Source organism: Aulonocara sp. 'chitande type north' Nkhata Bay, linkage group LG5 (assembly GCF_057382095.1).
Source record: "Aulonocara sp. 'chitande type north' Nkhata Bay isolate Kocher_YH1m ecotype deep benthic linkage group LG5, A_spYH_male_GT1.1, whole genome shotgun sequence".
NCBI lineage: Eukaryota > Metazoa > Chordata > Actinopteri > Cichliformes > Cichlidae > Aulonocara > Aulonocara sp. 'chitande type north' Nkhata Bay.
In genome coordinates this window covers 10,089,458-10,107,721 of record NC_141348.1, presented here as the reverse complement: position 1 = coordinate 10,107,721, position 18,264 = coordinate 10,089,458, and the positions used below count along the sequence as shown (strand labels likewise).

The 18,264-nt window shown below is 46.1% G+C and overlaps 1 protein-coding gene across 1 annotated transcript in view; it reads left to right on the top strand.

Annotated features, from left to right (window-relative positions):
* Positions 1-18,264, top strand: part of epha8 (eph receptor A8) — a 147,642-nt gene that overhangs the window by 34,932 nt on the left and 94,446 nt on the right. The gene's annotated exons all lie outside the window — the stretch shown is intronic.

Sequence of the window (18,264 nt, the reverse complement as noted above, 5' to 3'; positions counted from 1 at the left end):
TTAGGACTCCAGCCGCGATCTTTATAGCAGAGAGATGCCACCGTGTCCCTGACTCCCTCGGCTGTCAGCGAAGTGCTAGAAACATTTAACTCACCTCCGGCCCACACAACAGAAGGCGGTGTGATTGAACGGCGGCCAGGAGGAACAGATGGATTGTCTTTCAAGTCCTGAGAAAAGAGCTGGAAGAATTGGATTAGAGCTTTGAGTGAAATCACTCCTTCGGCGTGATACCAGCGTGAGAAGTGAGTCTCCTCCATCCTGACAGGTCCATGTTCTAACATCTAGATTACATAAACTCAGCCTGTAGTGTTTCATTTAATTGGTTCAATATGCAGGAAATATTCACTCATAATTTGATGAGAGAGATTTTCTTTCCTCGCTGCTCCTGCAGAACAAACACTTGGCAGAGTAGATGTAGAGTAGGAGTTCAGCTTTGTGGCGCTGTAGTCAGGCTACATACACTATGATTACATGATTGTCAATGAAAACACAGATGGTGTGAATTCATTTGAACTTTTTGGGGGGAGCTCAGGCCATTTATATCCATTCATGCACAGCAAACACGACCTGTAGGTTAAGGTTATGAATCATAAATAAAAGAAACTACTTTGCAAAATCACTGATTACATGCCGGAGAAAGTAATTTGTTACACTGCTAGTTACATTACTTTCTCATTACAAAACACATTGTCTCATAATTACCCAACAGTTCCATACAGTAACACAAATCCCATTTTATACAAAGCCGACAGCACAGAGCAAAGTTGAAAACCAGCATAAAGAGACTTTAAAGTGATCATTGGGGCGAATCTACTTTAGAAATTAAACAGGTAGAAACGGAGGCTGCAGCCTACTGCTTTGTGTTACCTGTTGGTTGTTAGGTTTAACATCTCTCTGGGTTCATGGCTAACTTTGTGTTAACATGCTGTCTGTGCTGTTATCACTATAATGCACATATAGCCTGGATATACTTTGCTTTTCACCATCACACTCGTTGCCTTTTGTGCAATAAAAAGTAATGTTTGTATCTCCCCTGCAGACAGCTTCTCCAAAAAACAGTGGAAAAACAAAATAATAACAACAATAATTATTATTATTAGAATAATAATTGTGGTAACACATAAATTTTTAAGTCTTATCTAGACAAATCCTTTTAATAAAAATAGTTTCCTCAGTGGAAATGAAGTTGCAACAAAGCAAAAACATAAATACAAACCCTCCCCAAAGATTCACAGACATTAAAATATCACAACATAGTCATTACATGCTGTACTGCTGGCTAGCTGTTATTTTAATATACTGTATTCAGGGATTAAAATGGGATTTGGAAGATGAGGGAATCTGAAGTTATTGGGTAGGTGTGTAGCACAGGGAAAAGACTCATTTAGAAATAGGTCACACAGTACTTTGTGTTATGAACTATTTTAATTTGTTTTTTTCGCGGACGGGCTGGATCAGCTGACCCGTGTGGCTGCTGGCTCTGAGGTTCCAGTCTACAATATATAAGCAGATGTTGCATCCGTCCTAGCAGCTTCCCAACCTTGCAAGCTAGTTTAAAGGTGGAAATCTGCAGTTTTTCCAAAGAGCATCCACAGTTCAAAGTGACGACTTGTTACTCTCCTACATTTAATCCAAATTATGATGACTGGACACCACAGCAAACCAGTGTCCTTATTATTCATTTTATGTCCCATTTGAATTAGGTGAAATAGTTGTATTTGTTGTTGTTTCTCCAACTCATCATGAACAGATCACGATTTTGCCCGACTTTAAAAGAAATACAAAGAGTAAGTACATGTAAGCTTTAGGTTTCCAGTTTATCAAATATCACTTGCTGAGCAGTCTGTACCTTTAAAAGTCATCTCTCACCTTCCTCTACTGTCTGCAGTTTCTCACATCTTTCTCCATCTCTGAGAGTGAAGTTATCACACGTATTTTTTTCCCCTTAAATACTGCTACTGCACCTTTAGGCTAGTGAGGCAGTTGGCCAAGTCGCACAGAAACATCTTGTGTGTTTGATGATATTTGCTGAGGGGTTTTTTTTGCCACTGAAGAAAAAGTAATTCAGTTTATGCTCGCTGCCCTTCCCCACCTGATGGGGATGAGACGAAGGAAAGGGTGTGTGCGTGCAGATTGTGCAGTAGGGTGACATCACTTTCAGGCTTGATGAGTAACTTCATGGCATCAGCTGGAAACCGTGCCAGCCTGCAGCTGACGGAGAATGAACTTGCTTGCTATCATTAAGTATTAAACTGTCTATCACATTTAATTACTTGTTAACTGACAGTGTTGGGATTTTGTTGTGGATTGTTCCAGCCCATTTCAGCTGCTCACTCCATTGACTGTACTGACCCATTTGCACGTGTGATTAAAAATTCTTCTGATCTTTTAATTATAATTTTGTGTTTCCGAAAATCATGCCTTGAATTACAAAAAGCCTTATAATATAACAGTAATACTCAACTTGAAAAAATGAAGGAAACACTTGACCAAGTCAATCAAACTTCTGGGATATTGATCGGGTCAGTTTGGTAGCAGAGGGTGCTCTTTAACAGTTTCAGCTGCTTTGGTGTTAATGACATTAACAACAACAATGAGACAACCCTAAAAACTGGGATGGTCTTACATACCACTGACATTTTTCCCTCTTCAACTTTTCTAACTGTTTTGCATTTGGCATTTGGTGGGATGTGATACCTCAAACGTATCGAGGATCCACAGGTTGGAGGATGCAACTTCTCTAGTTTGGCATTTCCTCTTCATTTTTTGACATTGAGAGAAGCTCTGCATTTCTCTGACGGCTCGTTTGTGTAAGACAAAACTAATGTTTGTAGCTGGATAAATACACAAGTTACCTGAGATCAAGAGCGTATCCAGCGCTTGGTATTTCTGGCATGCTGGCATTAAATATTCAAGACTCATATTGCCACACAAATCTATCAACTATACATTACTGTGCATACATAGAATTAAGGTTGTTTGTATTTTCACCACTGATGGCCTCCAGCTGGATTTTGTCATTTGTGAGTCTGGGCACAGAAAATGCTAGGCTTGTTTAATGTAAGTAAGGAGCTGCTGTCTTCCGTGTGGGAGGTTTGATATACTCAGAGCAGTAAGTGCTACAGTAGAGTGTGTATGTTTTGAGCTTGATAATGATGCATTCAAAATGATTCCTCAGCAAAGCTATTGAAGCAGCAGCAGTGCTTACTGCTGCTGCGGGTCAGCTTCTGCTTTCAGGTTTTTTCAGCCATGGTGAGTGAAAACCAGAAAAGTACCTATGTTTAATGGTTTGAGTCTCCTCGCTAGGACTGCACCAGAATAAATATACAGTATGGCTCAATAAATGATAAAGAATTTAGAGGTCCTGATGCACAGCTGTTTACAATAGGTGGGCTAAGGTTAACTGTGAGCATGAGCGCAAGTGGTGGTGCGATTTGATCAATTGTACCTCAGCACAGGAATCACATGGTATATGTATGGTATGTTAGAGTTAGGCTAACCCTAACCCTATGGCAGGAGAAGCACTGAAAATGTTAGGTGATTCACACTCCTGACACCGGTTGGTGCTCACGGTTGTTCTTGGAAACGGTGGGCTGTGCCACAAGCGACTGCTGGCTCACGGTGCACTTTGATGTCATTCTTGTTAGACAAACTGAGTAGACGTGGACACCTGAGTTTTTGTAGGCAATAATGTGAAAGCATGCCACGACTTTATAGGTGTTTCTATGATATATTAGCATCTCGTGCAGTCAGGACACACAGTGGGGGTACTGCTGCAACGGTGAAATAAGAAGACACCTTCTTCAGAAAATTTTGTTCCCTGCTTAAATTTCTTCTTGTCTTGTTCTTGCCAGAAAGAAGTGATTTTTTTTTCTGATCAGCTCCACCTGTGGTGTAGATGAAGACCTGCCTCAAGCATGAGTATGCATCATAATGGATTACTGTACTCATGTCAGACTGGATGAGCAGTGACTAATGTATCGCTCATAATCCTAGAATAAGGGCTGCTTTGATACAAAACTGTCTTCATTAAATCATCAATACTAACATGTAATTTTTGACTGCATTACTATCATTATATATATTATCAGATTCTTTGATAAACAGTTGAATGCACAAGCCTGCGACATGAGATTTTCAAAGGAAAGCCGACCAAACTTATTTTAGTAAGTGGCAGACAATCTCAGAGCTCAGTGTTCTTGCATATGAGCTTCCAGTGGTGCCTAGATTGTAAAATTGAGATCAACAGTTTACATCAACTGACTGACTGAGCACTGTAGTGTCATAAACCATAAATGTTTTGCTTCGTGTTGTAGTTTTATGAACTGATTGTTGCCACCATGAGCTGGTAAATATGGGCTATGTTTGTGGCTAGAAAAAGTTGAGGGACTATATTCTTTGACTCAAGAAGCTTTATGTTGTAAAGTTGAGACCCTACAATAACAGAGGGAAAACCCCAACAATGAGGCAAGCATTTGGCAGCAGTGGGAAGGAAAAACTCCCTTTTAACAGGAAGAAACCTCCAGCAGAACCAGGCTCAGAGAGCTGCAGCAGTTGGGGGTGAGCAGAGGAAGAGACAACAAAAGACATCCTGTGGAAGAGAGCCAGAGATTAATAATAACTAATGATTCAATGCAGAGAGGTGAATAAGCACGCAGAGTGAAAAGAGGAGAATGAAGAAGAAATTCTTAGTGCATCATGAGAAGCACAAGACCTTGTGTGTGAGGAGAAGGACGTCTCTGTGGAGTTACTAACATCAGAGTAGAGGTACAGGGGTAGTAACTTTGCAAACTGTCTGTGACCTTTTAATATATAATATGTCGATAAAATCGCGATGACAAGAGATGTGCTTCATTTGTGCATTACTGTGCTTCTTGGCAATACTGTTGCTGGTGTTGTGCAGCACTTTGTTCTTAATATTTGTTTGTAACTGTAACTGTTTTTGACCTTCTCAGCTTTGTTGTATAGTGCAGTGAAGAGTGACAGGAAAGCAGAGGGAGAGAGAGGGGGTAGACATGCGGGACAGAGCTGGTCGCAGAACCCGGGCCGGCCGCTCTGCGCCAAGCAGCATGTGGCCGCCTTTTCCCAGTGAGCTAAACCAGAGCCTGCACTCCTTCAAATTTAATACAAACTAAGATATCCAAACCTTCTGCTTTAATATCTGATGATGATAATGTTATGGTAATAATAATATGTGTATTCATAGTCCGGCTTGACTTTTAACTGAGACACAGTGTAAGAGAGGAAAAGATTAGTGAGACCTCGTGGGTTCTTTGATAAGTATATTTTGACACTTTCTAACTCTCCCTGTCTCTCTGTCACACTTCCATACACACATTCTCACGCACACACATGCAGCACGTATACAGGATAAGGTCGTTTTTTGCCATCCTGACAGTTTACAGTGTTATGGATGTGCCATGCCAGCAGCATCCGGTTCTGGGCACAGCAGCTTTCTGATGTTCTTAGTTTAGAGAAAATACAAGTGCAGCAGAAGGACTGTGTCACAAAAAGCTGTTGTTACTGCACAGAGCGTGACTCCTACATGAACAGTCGCACTGTGTTTGACTCACAAAGTGGGTGAGAAGTTTGGATTCAGCAGTATTGTGTGAATGTACTGTGACATAACAAATGCATTAAGCATGGATCTGCTGATAGTCTGCTGGCTCAATTATGTTATTTTTATCTTGAAGTGTTGTTCAGGAAGGGACACACGTGTCACTAAGAGTGAGTGAAAAAGGCAAAGGTGAGAGGGAGAAATAGAGAGGTTGCCCACAGGGAACACAGGAGGAATAAGTGTCAAGTCCATGCCAGAGGAAGATGGATTAAAGCTGTCGTTGTGCGGTTTCCTGAATGTGGAGTCATTTTTAGGCGGAGGGCTAGAGATTGGATGCAGACATTTGCCGTATGCAGCGCCAACAGTCAGATTCATTCCCTTTGATTTGGTGCCTTAAATTATGTACGAATGATGCATGATATCTGCTTAAATGGTATAACTGTTGACATGTGAAATATTTTTTCTTTTAATTTCCTGTAAAATGTGTTTTTGAACAATCTTCACTGAAATTCTTCATCAGCTCAAATTGCCCGTCAACCTCTGTTTCCAGATTTAAAAGGGGGCATGTCAAGCTCTGTCTGAAATGGGCCTTTGGGTCCTCTCTTTCTAACCCTTCCTCCTGGCACTCTGCTTTAGCCAAGTGCTGGAAAAACTGATCAAACAGTGTTTTACATTACAAATGGATAACGACCCACAGCATGCTGCAAAAGCAACCCAAGAGTTTCTCACTGCAAGAAAATGTGATATTTATCATTTCCTTTAAGTCACCTGATGTTAACCCAACAGAGGATGCATCTTTTTATTGGAAGAAAAAACTGAATGTAGGAAGACCTCTGCCAGAGGTTTCTTCCTGTTTAAAGGGAGCTTTTCCTCCCCACTTTTGCCAAGTGCTTGCTCACAGGCGGTCACGTGATTGTTGGAGTTTTCTCTCTGTTAATGTAGGCTCTTCAGTTTAAGATGTAAGCTTCACTGCTGCTGAATTGGTGCTGTGTGCAAATCAAATTGGATTGAATTTGGTTTAATTAAATCAGATGTTAGGAAGGGAGGTAAAGTTCAAACAGAAACCTACACGTACGTGTACACAACAAGCAGCAGTAGCTGGTGGCTGAAAGGCGACCGTTATAATTCTGTCGGGTGGTTGCATGGTGGGTGACCTTGTGGTTCTGTGAACATTCTTAATACTTACAGATAAATACTAATAAAAAATAAACAGTAGTTACTTTAAGGTTTGCCTTGGAATCCGTTTGAACGTGAACATCAAATTTTGTCTCCTGGAACAACTTTAAAAACGAAAATAAAAATAAGATTGTATAAACAAACCATTAAGACACAAAATGAAAACCACCTGACTGTGTTTCCTTTGTGGAGCTAAACAGCTTCTGGGGTACTGACACACGACCTCTGGGGGTATCCTCCACTGTCTGGCAGGAGATCTCTTGAATCTTGTGAATTTCATGGCGTCTCTGTTCACTGTTTAGCTCAGGTGGAGATCTGGATAGTTTCAATTTCCTTCATCTGTCAGAAGTTTTAATGTTGCAAAGGGTTGGTGTATAAGACAGATTGTTCTTACAAATTGGCTTAACTGACACTAAGTTCTTTACAGTCATTAAATGGAGATAGGATTTTTCATAACAAATATTAAATAACCTTATTATATAAGTAAGGCAGTAAATTAGTTAACAAGACTAAAGTTTTGCTTCTAGAAACACGGAGAGATGGAGGGAAATGATGGAGAGAGACAGCAAGAGGTGAGTAGAATATTTTAGCACTGTTACAGCCGGATTAAAATGTTCCCAGCAAAATAGCTGGGGAATGTCAGCTCGCACTTACTCTTCAATCGATGTGTCTGTGAGTGTGTGCGTGCATATGTGGGGATGCATTTGCACACGCACGTGTGTGTTGAGGGGTTATGTCTTTATTAGCACCCTGACCGCTCCCATTGCAAGTCTCGTTTAGATGACATCATGACAGATCACGTCTTCAACTCAAGGGGCTTCTTTCCATCCAATTTATTCAGGCAATGTTAGGACGCCTCTGGGCTGTCCCAGGAGCATCTTTCTCTGTTTTGCCTTCTCTCTCTCTCAAACACACACACACACACGCACGCACGCACGCACACACACACACACACACACACACACACACACACACACACACACACACACACACACACACACAGACATTCGTTCAATCTCTAACACACTCTCTTGGAGCTTGTCAAATAGGGCAGGAAGACTTCATTATCCTCCAGTCCGGTCTATGTTGGCCATGACAGGTTCATCCGCCGGCCACCCCACAATCGATACAGCTGACAGTACAGTGTCTGTGTGTAGGTGTGTGTGTGTCTGAGAGCGAGGCAGAGAGCGAGTGTGATTAACTTCAGCCAGGAAAGCCATGATGTGTATGAGCAAGTGATGAGCTGAAGTGTCAAAAACCAACACTCTGTTGCCATTACTTATTATTTCTCCTTTTCCTTGTGTTTGTTTTCTTCACACGCATGCACCACACATGCACATGAACACACACACACACATTGCACATTGACATTTTGTCACGGCCGGGCGGATCGCACACAGTAATTCGGCGTGCCCGTGTGGCGTGCTGGCTAGACCCAAGCGCGGCGAAGGCTAGCGGTGGGTTTGGAGCAGACACGCAGTTATTCTAGTAATGACCTGAGCACGAAGCGTGGCTTCGGAACGGTCGTTACAGACAGAGAGCGAGCGGAGCCGGGAAGAGAAAAAGGATTGAAAGGGGTTGTAACTCACAGTTGCTGGATCAGGCGGAGACTGATGTCGCAGAGTTTCGGAGCTCGTGACACGAGGATACTGATGTCTGAGCGGCGAACAGGTGGGTGGCGTCTCTCTTTTAACCCCGGCCCCGTGATCAGCTGATCACAGCCGATCACCGGCTGACAGGACCCCCCCCCCGAGGACCGGCACCCGACGGGCCAGGACGGCGGCGACGGAAATCCGAGATGAGGGAAGGATCCAAGATGAAGCGGGACGGCACCCAGGAGCGCTCATCAGGGCCGTAGCCAGCCCAGTCCACCAAATACTGGACCCCCCGGCCCCGGGGACGGGAGTCCAAGATCCGACGGACAGTGTAGACAGGACCCCCATCGACGATCCTGGGCGGGGGCGGGGCCCGGGAGGGGGGCGCCAGTGGGGAAGCGACGTGCCGCTTAAGCTGCGAGATGTGGAAAACCGGATGGACCTTCATGGCGGGCGGAAGCCGGAGACGGTAAGCCACGGGGTTGAGCCGGGCGGTGACTTCGTACGGGCCGACGAACCGGGGAGCGAGCTTCTTGGACTCGCCGCGCAGCCGTAGGTGCTTAGAGGAGAGCCAGACGCGGTCCCCCGGCCGGAAGGGGTGACCCGGGCGGTGGCGGCGACGATGCTGCCGGGTGTACAGAGCGTTGGCCCGGGAAATGGCAGCCCGCGCCTTGATCCAGGCCTGGCGACAGCGGCGGACCATCCGTTCAGCAGCCGGCACGTCGACCTCCGCTTCCTGATGGCTGAAGATAGGAGGTTGAAATCCATGACAGACCTCAAAGGGCGAGAGACCGGTGGCGGAAGAGATGTGAAGGTTATGAGACAACTCAGCCCACACCAGGTAACGAGGCCATAGCGACGGTTGGGCGGAGACGAAGCACCGTAAGAAGCGCCCCAACTGTTGGTTGGTCCGTTCAACCTGCCCATTGGTCTGAGGGTGATAGCCGGACGAGAGACTGGGAGACGCTCCGATCAGGCGGCAGAAGGCCTTCCAGAACCTGGCGGTGAACTGTGGCCCCCGATCGGAGACTATGTCCTTGGGGAATCCGTGAAGCCGGACGACATGGTCCAGGAGGAGCTCGGCCGTCCGTTTGGCGGAGGGGAGGCCGGCCAGGGCGACCAGGTGCACCGCCTTAGAAAACCGGTCCACAAAGGTGAGGATGGTGTCAAGACCGTCTACAGATGGAAGGCCGGTAACAAAGTCAAGGCCGACATGGGACCAGGGACGTCTCGGCACCGGGAGAGGGTGAAGGTCGCCAGCGGGTGGCTGGGTGGAGGACTTGGCCCGAGCACAGGTGTCACAGGCGGAAACGAAGTCCCGGACGTCCCGAGTCATGGAGGGCCACCAGAAGGCACGACGGAGGAGCTGGAGGGTTCTGTCGGGCCCTGGGTGACCAGAGAGCGGGGAGGAGTGAGCCCAGAGCAAGGCCTCCTGACGGCACCGGGATGGCACATAGAGCCGCCCAGCTGGGGTCTCCGGCGGAGGCGGTTCGGCGGTCAGGGCGTCCCGGATAGAGTCCTCCAAGGGCCACCGCAGGGGGGCAGCGAAACAATGAGACGGTAGGATAGGTCCAGGGTCTGACGTGAAGTCGTCCTGGGTGAACTGCCGGGAGAGGGCGTCTGCCTTGGTGTTCTTGGAGCCAGGGCGGTAGGCGAGGTGGAAGTTGTACGGTTCGAAGAATAAGGCCCAACGGGCCTGCCTTGGGTTGAGCTGCTTGGCAGAACGAATATGGATCAGGTTCTGGTGATCAGTCCAGATCAGAAATGGTTCTTTCGCTCCCAGGAGCCAATGCCGCCATTCTTCCAAGGCCCACTTGATGGCCAGGAGTTCCCGGTCGCCGACACCATACCGTCGCTGCGTGTCGGAGAACTTCCTTGAAAAGTAGCAGCACGGGTGAAGTTTTCCATCCGGGCCGTGTTGAGAGAGGACGGCGCCAGCGCCAACATCGGAGGCATCCACCTCCACCACAAAATCTCTGGCAGGATCAGGGTGGAGCAGGACGGGAGCTGTAGCAAACCGACGAATAAGGTCTCGGAAGGCCAGTTTCGCACCAGGGGGGAGGCAGAAGGGCTTGGGCAGGTTAGCTGGTTTGGTGAGGGATGTCAGTGGCGCGACAATGGTGCTGAAATTGCGGATAAAGCGCCGATAAAAATTGGCAAAGCCCAGGAAGCTCTGTAGCTGCTTAAGGCTGGAAGGCTGAGGCCACTGGGTCACGGCTTGGAGCTTTTGCGGGTCCATGGTCAGGCCATTGGAGGAGATGGTGAAGCCCAGGAAGGTAGTGGACCGTTGATGGAAGGCACACTTTTCCAGTTTGCAGAACAGCTGGTACTCGAGCAGCCTGCTTAGCACGGCCCGCACATGGCGAATATGGTCTACTTCGGTGCGAGAGTAGATCAGGATGTCATCCAGATAGGCAAACACCCATCGGCCCAGCATGTCCCGCAAGACGTCGTTGATCAGGTGTTGGAAGACAGCAGGGCTGTTGCAGAGGCCGAAGGGCATCACCAGATACTCCCAGTGCCCGTTAGGGGTGATGAAGGCCGTCTTCCATTCGTCCCCTTCTCTAATCCGCACCAAATTGTAAGCGCTGCGTAGGTCTAGTTTGGTGAAGATGCAGGCCTGGGAGAGGGAATCGAGCGCGGTGGATAGCAGAGGAAGAGGATGGCGGTTCTTAACAGTGATTTTATTCAAGCCTCGGTAGTCTATACAGGGGCGAAGCCCGCCGTCTTTCTTCTTTACAAAGAAGAACCCCGCAGCTGCAGGGGAGGTAGAAGGGCGAATGAAGCCCTGTTGGAGAGCCTCAGCGACGTACTCCTCCATGGCTTTGTTCTCTGCGGTTGACAGCGAGAACAGGCGACCACGAGGAGGGACTGCTCCCGGGAGGAGCTCGATGGCCATGTCGTAGGAGCGATGAGGAGGGAGAGCGGCGGCTCGCCTCTTACTGAAGACCTCGGACAGGTCATGGTAAGCCGGAGGGATCCTATCCAGATCGACGGGCTCCGGGGGTGACGCCTCTTCTGACTTTGAGTCCTGTCCAGTCCGGAGGAGAAGGCAGCGGCGTGAACACTGGGGACCCCAGTCCAGGATCTGGCAGGAAGACCAGGAGACGTGGGGGTCATGTCGACGGAACCAGGGGTATCCGAGGATGAGAGGAGAGGAAGGGGCCGAGACTACTAGGAACCGGATCTCCTCCTGATGATCCCCGACAGACATGCGGACTGGCTGGGTCTGGAACTGGACCGGGTAGGGTTGGAGTGGTCGCCCGTCTACTGAGGTCACCGGGAGAAATCGGTCGACGGAAGTCAATGGGATGCGGAGCCGAGAGGCTAGTTTTTGGTCGATGAAGTTCTCGGCGGCTCCGGTGTCCAGGAGGGCTTCGGACGAGAGCTGTTGGTGTTTCAGGTGAAACGTGACCGGTAGCAGAAAACGAGAGGGATCAGAGGAGTGGGAAGGGCCAGGTGGGACACCCCCGCAGTCTACCTGGCGTCGTCGTTTCCCGGCCGTAGCGGGCACTGGGGACGGCGGTGTCGAGCTGATCCACAGTAGGCGCAGAGGCCCTCACGCCAGCGTCTCTCTTTCTCCTCTTTGGGGAGTCCACCCAGCTGCATGGGCTCCTCGCTGGATGTGCTGCTTGGGCTAGCCGTGGCTCCATCAGAGGGGGGAGGAGGTCGCGACGACGTGGTCCGCTGAGGCTGGAAGGGTTTTAAGGCCCGAGGGGCATGGCGAGGCCGCGACATCACGCGTTGGTCGATCTTCAGGGCAAGGTCCACGGCCTCATCCAAGGTCTTTGGGGCCTCACGGCCGGCCATCTCGTCTCTGATGTAATCAGCCAGCCCCTCTAGAAAGATGGAGCGCAGAGAAGCATCTCCCCATTGAAGCTTAGCAGCCAGGGTGCGGAATCGGGAGGCGAAGTAACAGACTGGTCGGCTGCCCTGGCGTAGATGAAGCAGCTGTGACTCCACTTCCACTTCACTGCTGGGGGGAACGAAGGTCTTTTTTAACTCCTCCACAAACAGAGCATAGTCATTACACGCTGCAGACTTATTGTTGTAGAGAGCCGCGGCCCATTCCTGAGCCTGGCCAGACAAGAGAGAGGTGAGCATCGCCACTTTTGCACGGGCAGTGACGTATTTAGTGGGTTGACATTCAAACATCATGTCTAAGGTGGCGAGCAGTCCATCAGGCCGGCCGTCTACTCCGTTCCACTTGTCGGGTAGTCCGATCCGGGGTTCAGCGCTCACCGGCGCTGGCTGACGTTGCAGCGAGGTGACGGAAGAGGAAAGCTGGAGGACAGTTTCGGTGAGAGACTCCATCTTTGTGCTCATCCGATCCACCACACCGCGGAGATATAACACTTCGGCTTTCAGCCGTTCGAATTCCGCTGGGTCTACATGCGGCTCAGACATCCTGTCACGGCCGGGCGGATCGCACACAGTAATTCGGCGTGCCCGTGTGGCGTGCTGGCTAGACCCAAGCGCGGCGAAGGCTAGCGGTGGGTTTGGAGCAGACACGCAGTTATTCTAGTAATGACCTGAGCACGAAGCGTGGCTTCGGAACGGTCGTTACAGACAGAGAGCGAGCGGAGCCGGGAAGAGAAAAAGGATTGAAAGGGGTTGTAACTCACAGTTGCTGGATCAGGCGGAGACTGATGTCGCAGAGTTTCGGAGCTCGTGACACGAGGATACTGATGTCTGAGCGGCGAACAGGTGGGTGGCGTCTCTCTTTTAACCCCGGCCCCGTGATCAGCTGATCACAGCCGATCACCGGCTGACACATTTACATACTTGTTTTTCACAGCACCTTCCACTTGGTGACATGTGGCTGAGTAGAACAGCTGGGCAGTGTTAGATTATAATATTATTTTATGCCATGTTATACCCCTAATTAAAGATTGTGAATTATTATGTAGTTTTAGTTTGCATTATTCTCCTGAATTAGAAGAAGCTGATAACTATTGCATTAGTTAAACTGATTTGCATTACATTAAACTGCTGACTTGTTGTGAATGAATGATATTGTTTTATGATGCATTATACTGCTGAGTTATAAGAAATCTAATTTGTCTGAGTAGAAGAGAACAGAGTGTGCTGGAGTTTTCTGCCCCATTTCAGCAGGAGCAGATAAACAGGGAGCCAAGGTCGTAGCTTAGGCGCTGTGTGAGAGAAAGCATGTGAATGTTTAGGCTTTGTATGATAAGGTGGAGGCACCAGAGGCTATAAAAGTTTGAGCAATGCTCCACCATTTTGAGATTTTGAGGCTGTCTGCATCAGTGTCCATCTCCCACGTGTGTGATCATTAAATCATCGTTTGACTCAACCCGACCGGACCAGTGTTGTTATTGTGGTTTTTCTCTTGTCTCCATCCCCAATATTTTGAACCTTAACAGCAGTTTACACCAACCATACATTTCTGTTTTAGTTTCTGTTTCTAGGATTCAATATTCAAACCCTGGCATAGAGCGGAATAGCATACACTGTCTCACTGTAGCTGGCTATATAATTGTTGTGGTAGTTGGAAAAAAGTACCCAGTAGGCACTTTTGAACTTTCCATAGTTATAACTTCTGGAGGAAATCCTTCCTGCCGTTTAAAGTTCAAAGTTCAACACCCTGTCTTTTATGAGGGTGCTGTAGCTCCTACACCAGAGTAGGTGCTCTCCAGCACAAGAAGAAAGCCTGTAGGAACCGGTAAACATGCATGCATTGGTGTAGTACATACAAGTGACTTGAAAGACCACTAGAGGTCTTTAAAGGATGCCCAAATGGGTCAGAGGTGTATAAAATAAAAAGTTACAAACCCTTAAACAATCTATAAGTGCATTTCAAGAATATTTATAACATATAAAATAAAATGAATATGCACAGTATTCTCAGCCTCATGGTTTCCTCTTGCAGACCGTGGTGATCCAATGACACGCAACGGTGCAACAGATGAAATGCTTTGTAACATGGCAGATGCAACATGCTACCTCGATTTCACATTTTTCCAGGGCTGACACCTAACTTTAGTATTTAATATGAAATATAGATGAGCACAATGAATGGATGGATAATTACCTCTGCCAAAGGGATTCTTTTCTTGGTAATGTTTTCATGTCTTTCAGTTTTGAATGAATTCTGTTAATAATTTGTTAACAATCCATTAAAAATTTGGTTACATCCATCAAGTACTTCAAAGTCAGCTAGATGATTTATTGGTCAAAAACTGAGAAAAGCCCTACAACAGTCACCTCAAAGCTCTTTATATTGTAAGATAGACCCTACAATAATACATTTGGAGAAAAACCCAACAGTCATATGACCCCCTATGAGTAAGCACTTTGGCGACAGTGGGAGGGAAAACCTCCCTTATAACAGGAAAAAACCTCCAGGCTCAGGAAGGGGCGGCCATCTGCTGCGACCAAATAATTTAGAAGAGCCAGGGACATCCCCTCTGCCAGGTCACACCCTGTACGTATCTTCTTGTATACACACCAAATGTACTATAGTATTAGCTTTTTCATTGCATTTCTCTGTTTCAGTAACAGGGAATGCTAGCAGACTCAAAGTGTAGCGTAAACGTGTAATCCAACCGTTAGTGCTCTTGCCTTGTCTTGTGAGTTTACAGCTGCTTCAGAGGTTTTCCTGAAGCTGAATTGATTAACATTAAGATAGAGAGAAAAGTTAAAATGAGCACTAACTTATAACACTAACTGTTTTTCACCAGAGTGTAATTGAAGCTTCTTAAGCAGGACAAGATGCAATTTAAAGTTTTGAGGGCAGAAGAGGAAAGTTGTATAAGAGCTGGTGCCAATGCATTAAAACAGAAACACTACCATACATATCCAGCAGTGTCACTGACATAGCTTTATCTTTTATTCCCATTCATTTGATCAAAAAATCGACTAAAAGTGAAAATCTGTTCTTAAAATGCTAATGCTAAACTTTTAATGATTGCAACTCATTTAACCACATTTTAATCATAATAATAAGTAAATCAATTGGTAATTCAAGTTATTAAGCTCCTGCTTATTTATATTGAAACAGGAAAAGGCTTCTCATAAAAAATGTATTTCACTGTACTGTGTTATGACTTAATTGATGATATTACAGTTAAATTAGTTTAGAATTGCTTTTCTCAATGAGAAAACTAACCCTCTGGGTGCTTTTCTGCTGCCATCAGCAGGACTATTCTCCAGGCCTGATTGCATACTTCCTTAAGACACCTTTAGCTTGTCTTTGAACTATCTCTGCTACCCTCTCGATGACCATCCGCTACAGTGTAATTGGCTCGACAACCTCCCACGAGACAGTAGCATCCTACAATTCAGCAAAACTGCTGCTGGATGGTGGTGGAGCTTACTCACCTCTGCAGCAGCTCTTTGGAAATATTTCTCTTAATAAAGATGTCAGGCGAAGGCAATGATGTTCCACAGGTGCTGGATCACTGGTAAAGACCCTCTCGTGGTTTGAATGCCCAGGTGTTTGAGTAGCTCAGGCTCCCCAGGATGCCACCATTGTGTTGCTGGCTTTAACAGGTGCAGCAGGGATCATCTGTTCAGAGTGAAATGATCTGAGAGTCAAAGCATTCTCCTGTTGCACCAGTGGAAGCTTAATTTTTTCTTTCTTTTTGCTTCTACATTTAGTTTGTGTTTTCTAGACAGAAAACACTTTGCTAGCATACCTAAACCCATTTAATGCATTAAAATAACTTAAAAAAAGAAGTTGGGTTTTCTTTCAGCCACAGTTTTTAGAACGTAGAAGCTGGTACCTTCTTAATGAAGTCTCAAACATTCAATTTAACCTTACCCTAAGTGAAAGGTTTTTCCATTTGGTGTCCTTTTCTATGAAATTAGATGCATGTTAACCTAACCCAAAGCCTGCCCATACCCCTAAGGCTGGCCTTAAATGGAGTGCCAATGAACCTGGTGGAAGATGAGTTTGTTGTGCAATGTATTCAGGAAATACCTTTTGGAGTCATATCGACTAACAGTCAAAATTTTTATCCATCCATTTGCTTCCGCTAATCCTTTTCAGGGTTGTGGGGGGCGCTGGAGCCTATCCCAGCTGTCATAGGGCGAGAGGTGGGGTACACCCTGGACAGGTCGCCAGGCCATCGCAGGGCCAACACACAGAGACAGACAGCCACTCGCACTCACACTCACTCCCGCATCCACAGAAAGACCCCGGCCTGATGGTGGAATTGAACTCAGGACCTTCTTGCTGTGTGGCAACAGTGCTGCCCCCAAATTTTTATAAGACCCCAATTTTTCCAGTTATTTATTGCAATTCAAGTCATTCAAGTCCAATGAATAGCTTGAAATGGTACAAATGTAACGGGGGAAGGTAAAGTTACCAAAAAATAATGTACATTTCAGAATTATACAAAAAGACCTTTTTCAGGAAACACAAAATGGGTAAAAATTTAAAGCTGTTCTGCAGCAATAGCGTTTGATCAAGCCTTGAAGCTACTAATTCCTACAAGTGTTCCAAATTTTCTGGATTACTTACAACCTCCTCTGTCTGCATAAAAGCAGTGTTGGAACACACTGTGGTACCATACCCTCGTGAGCATCAGTTGAACAGTACTGTACTGCAGAAAGTAGTGTGTTGCTACAAAAATGGCGAGAAAAAGGCAATTAACAATGGAAGAGACACGGACCATCATAATACTTAAAAATGTAGGTCTTTCCTACAGAGAAATTGCAAAGAAAGTAAAGGTGTCAGTGAGTACAGTTTCCTTCACCATCAAAAGGCATTCAGAAACAAACTCTGACAGGAAGATCTGGCAGACCCAAAGCCACAACTGAATCAGAGGACAGGTTTCTGAGAGTTAACAGCTTGCGTGATAGGCGACAGGACAACAGCTTCAAGCACAGCTTAATAGTGGTCGTAGTAGCAAGTCTCAGTTTCAACTGTGAAAAGAAGACTTCGAGCTGCAGGTTTGACAGGATGAGTTGCAGCAAGAAGGCCAGACGTCAGAGTAAGACAAAGAGGCTTGCCTGGGCCATGAAACACTGCGATTGGACTACTGAAGACTGGAAGATGGTATCATGGACAGATGAATCAAACTTTTAAATCTTCGGTTCATCACACAGGATCGTTATAAGGCGTCGAGTTGGCGAAAGGATGGTTCCACAGTGTGTGGCATCATCACCATCAGGAAGTGTGATTGTCTGGGGCTGTTTTGCTGGATCCAGGGTCGGTGACTTGTGCAGAGTGAGGCACTCTGAACCAAAACGGCTACCTCAGCGTTTTGCAGCACCATGCAGTACCCTCTGGTATGTGCGTCTAGTTTGTCAGGGGTTCATCCTACAGCAAGATAATGACCCAAATATGGGTTCAAGCCCATCAGATTACCTTTGATGAGTCAGATGTTTAAAATACATTTTGGTCTATAAATTGATTTCATGATTTCTTTTTTAACTCCAGTTACTTATTTGTACTATGCTTTAATTTCAGAGTGCAATCAGGCATTAAACTGCATGATTTTCAGTGAAAAAAATGAAAAATTGGGGTGTTCTAAAGCTTTCGACTGGTCATGTATGTTGCAATGGTTTTTCAAGTCCTTCAGCAGTTTCTGAACATGTATGAGGCATTTTTGATAGCTTTAAAAATGCTAACTGTTGGAAGAAATCATCTTGACTGTTCCAGTGAAACTCACTCTCTGACAAGCTACACAAATATGGATTTTCTGTACTGTATTATCTCAATTTTCACTTGAGAAAAAGTAAACCAGTAGCTGCTCTTTTAGCCTGTGATTGACCCTGTGATATCGAAGTTGTCATCATTGATGACCCTGACCAGAACCAGAACCCTATACCTAACCCTGTTTGATTTTCTCTCACATGTTGCCATTAAATAATAATTCTAACTGATACACAACAAAAACTATTCAGATAAAAATATTCTATTTAGTCTTTCTCTAAAATGTGTTAGGGTTAGCGTTACCCTCTGAC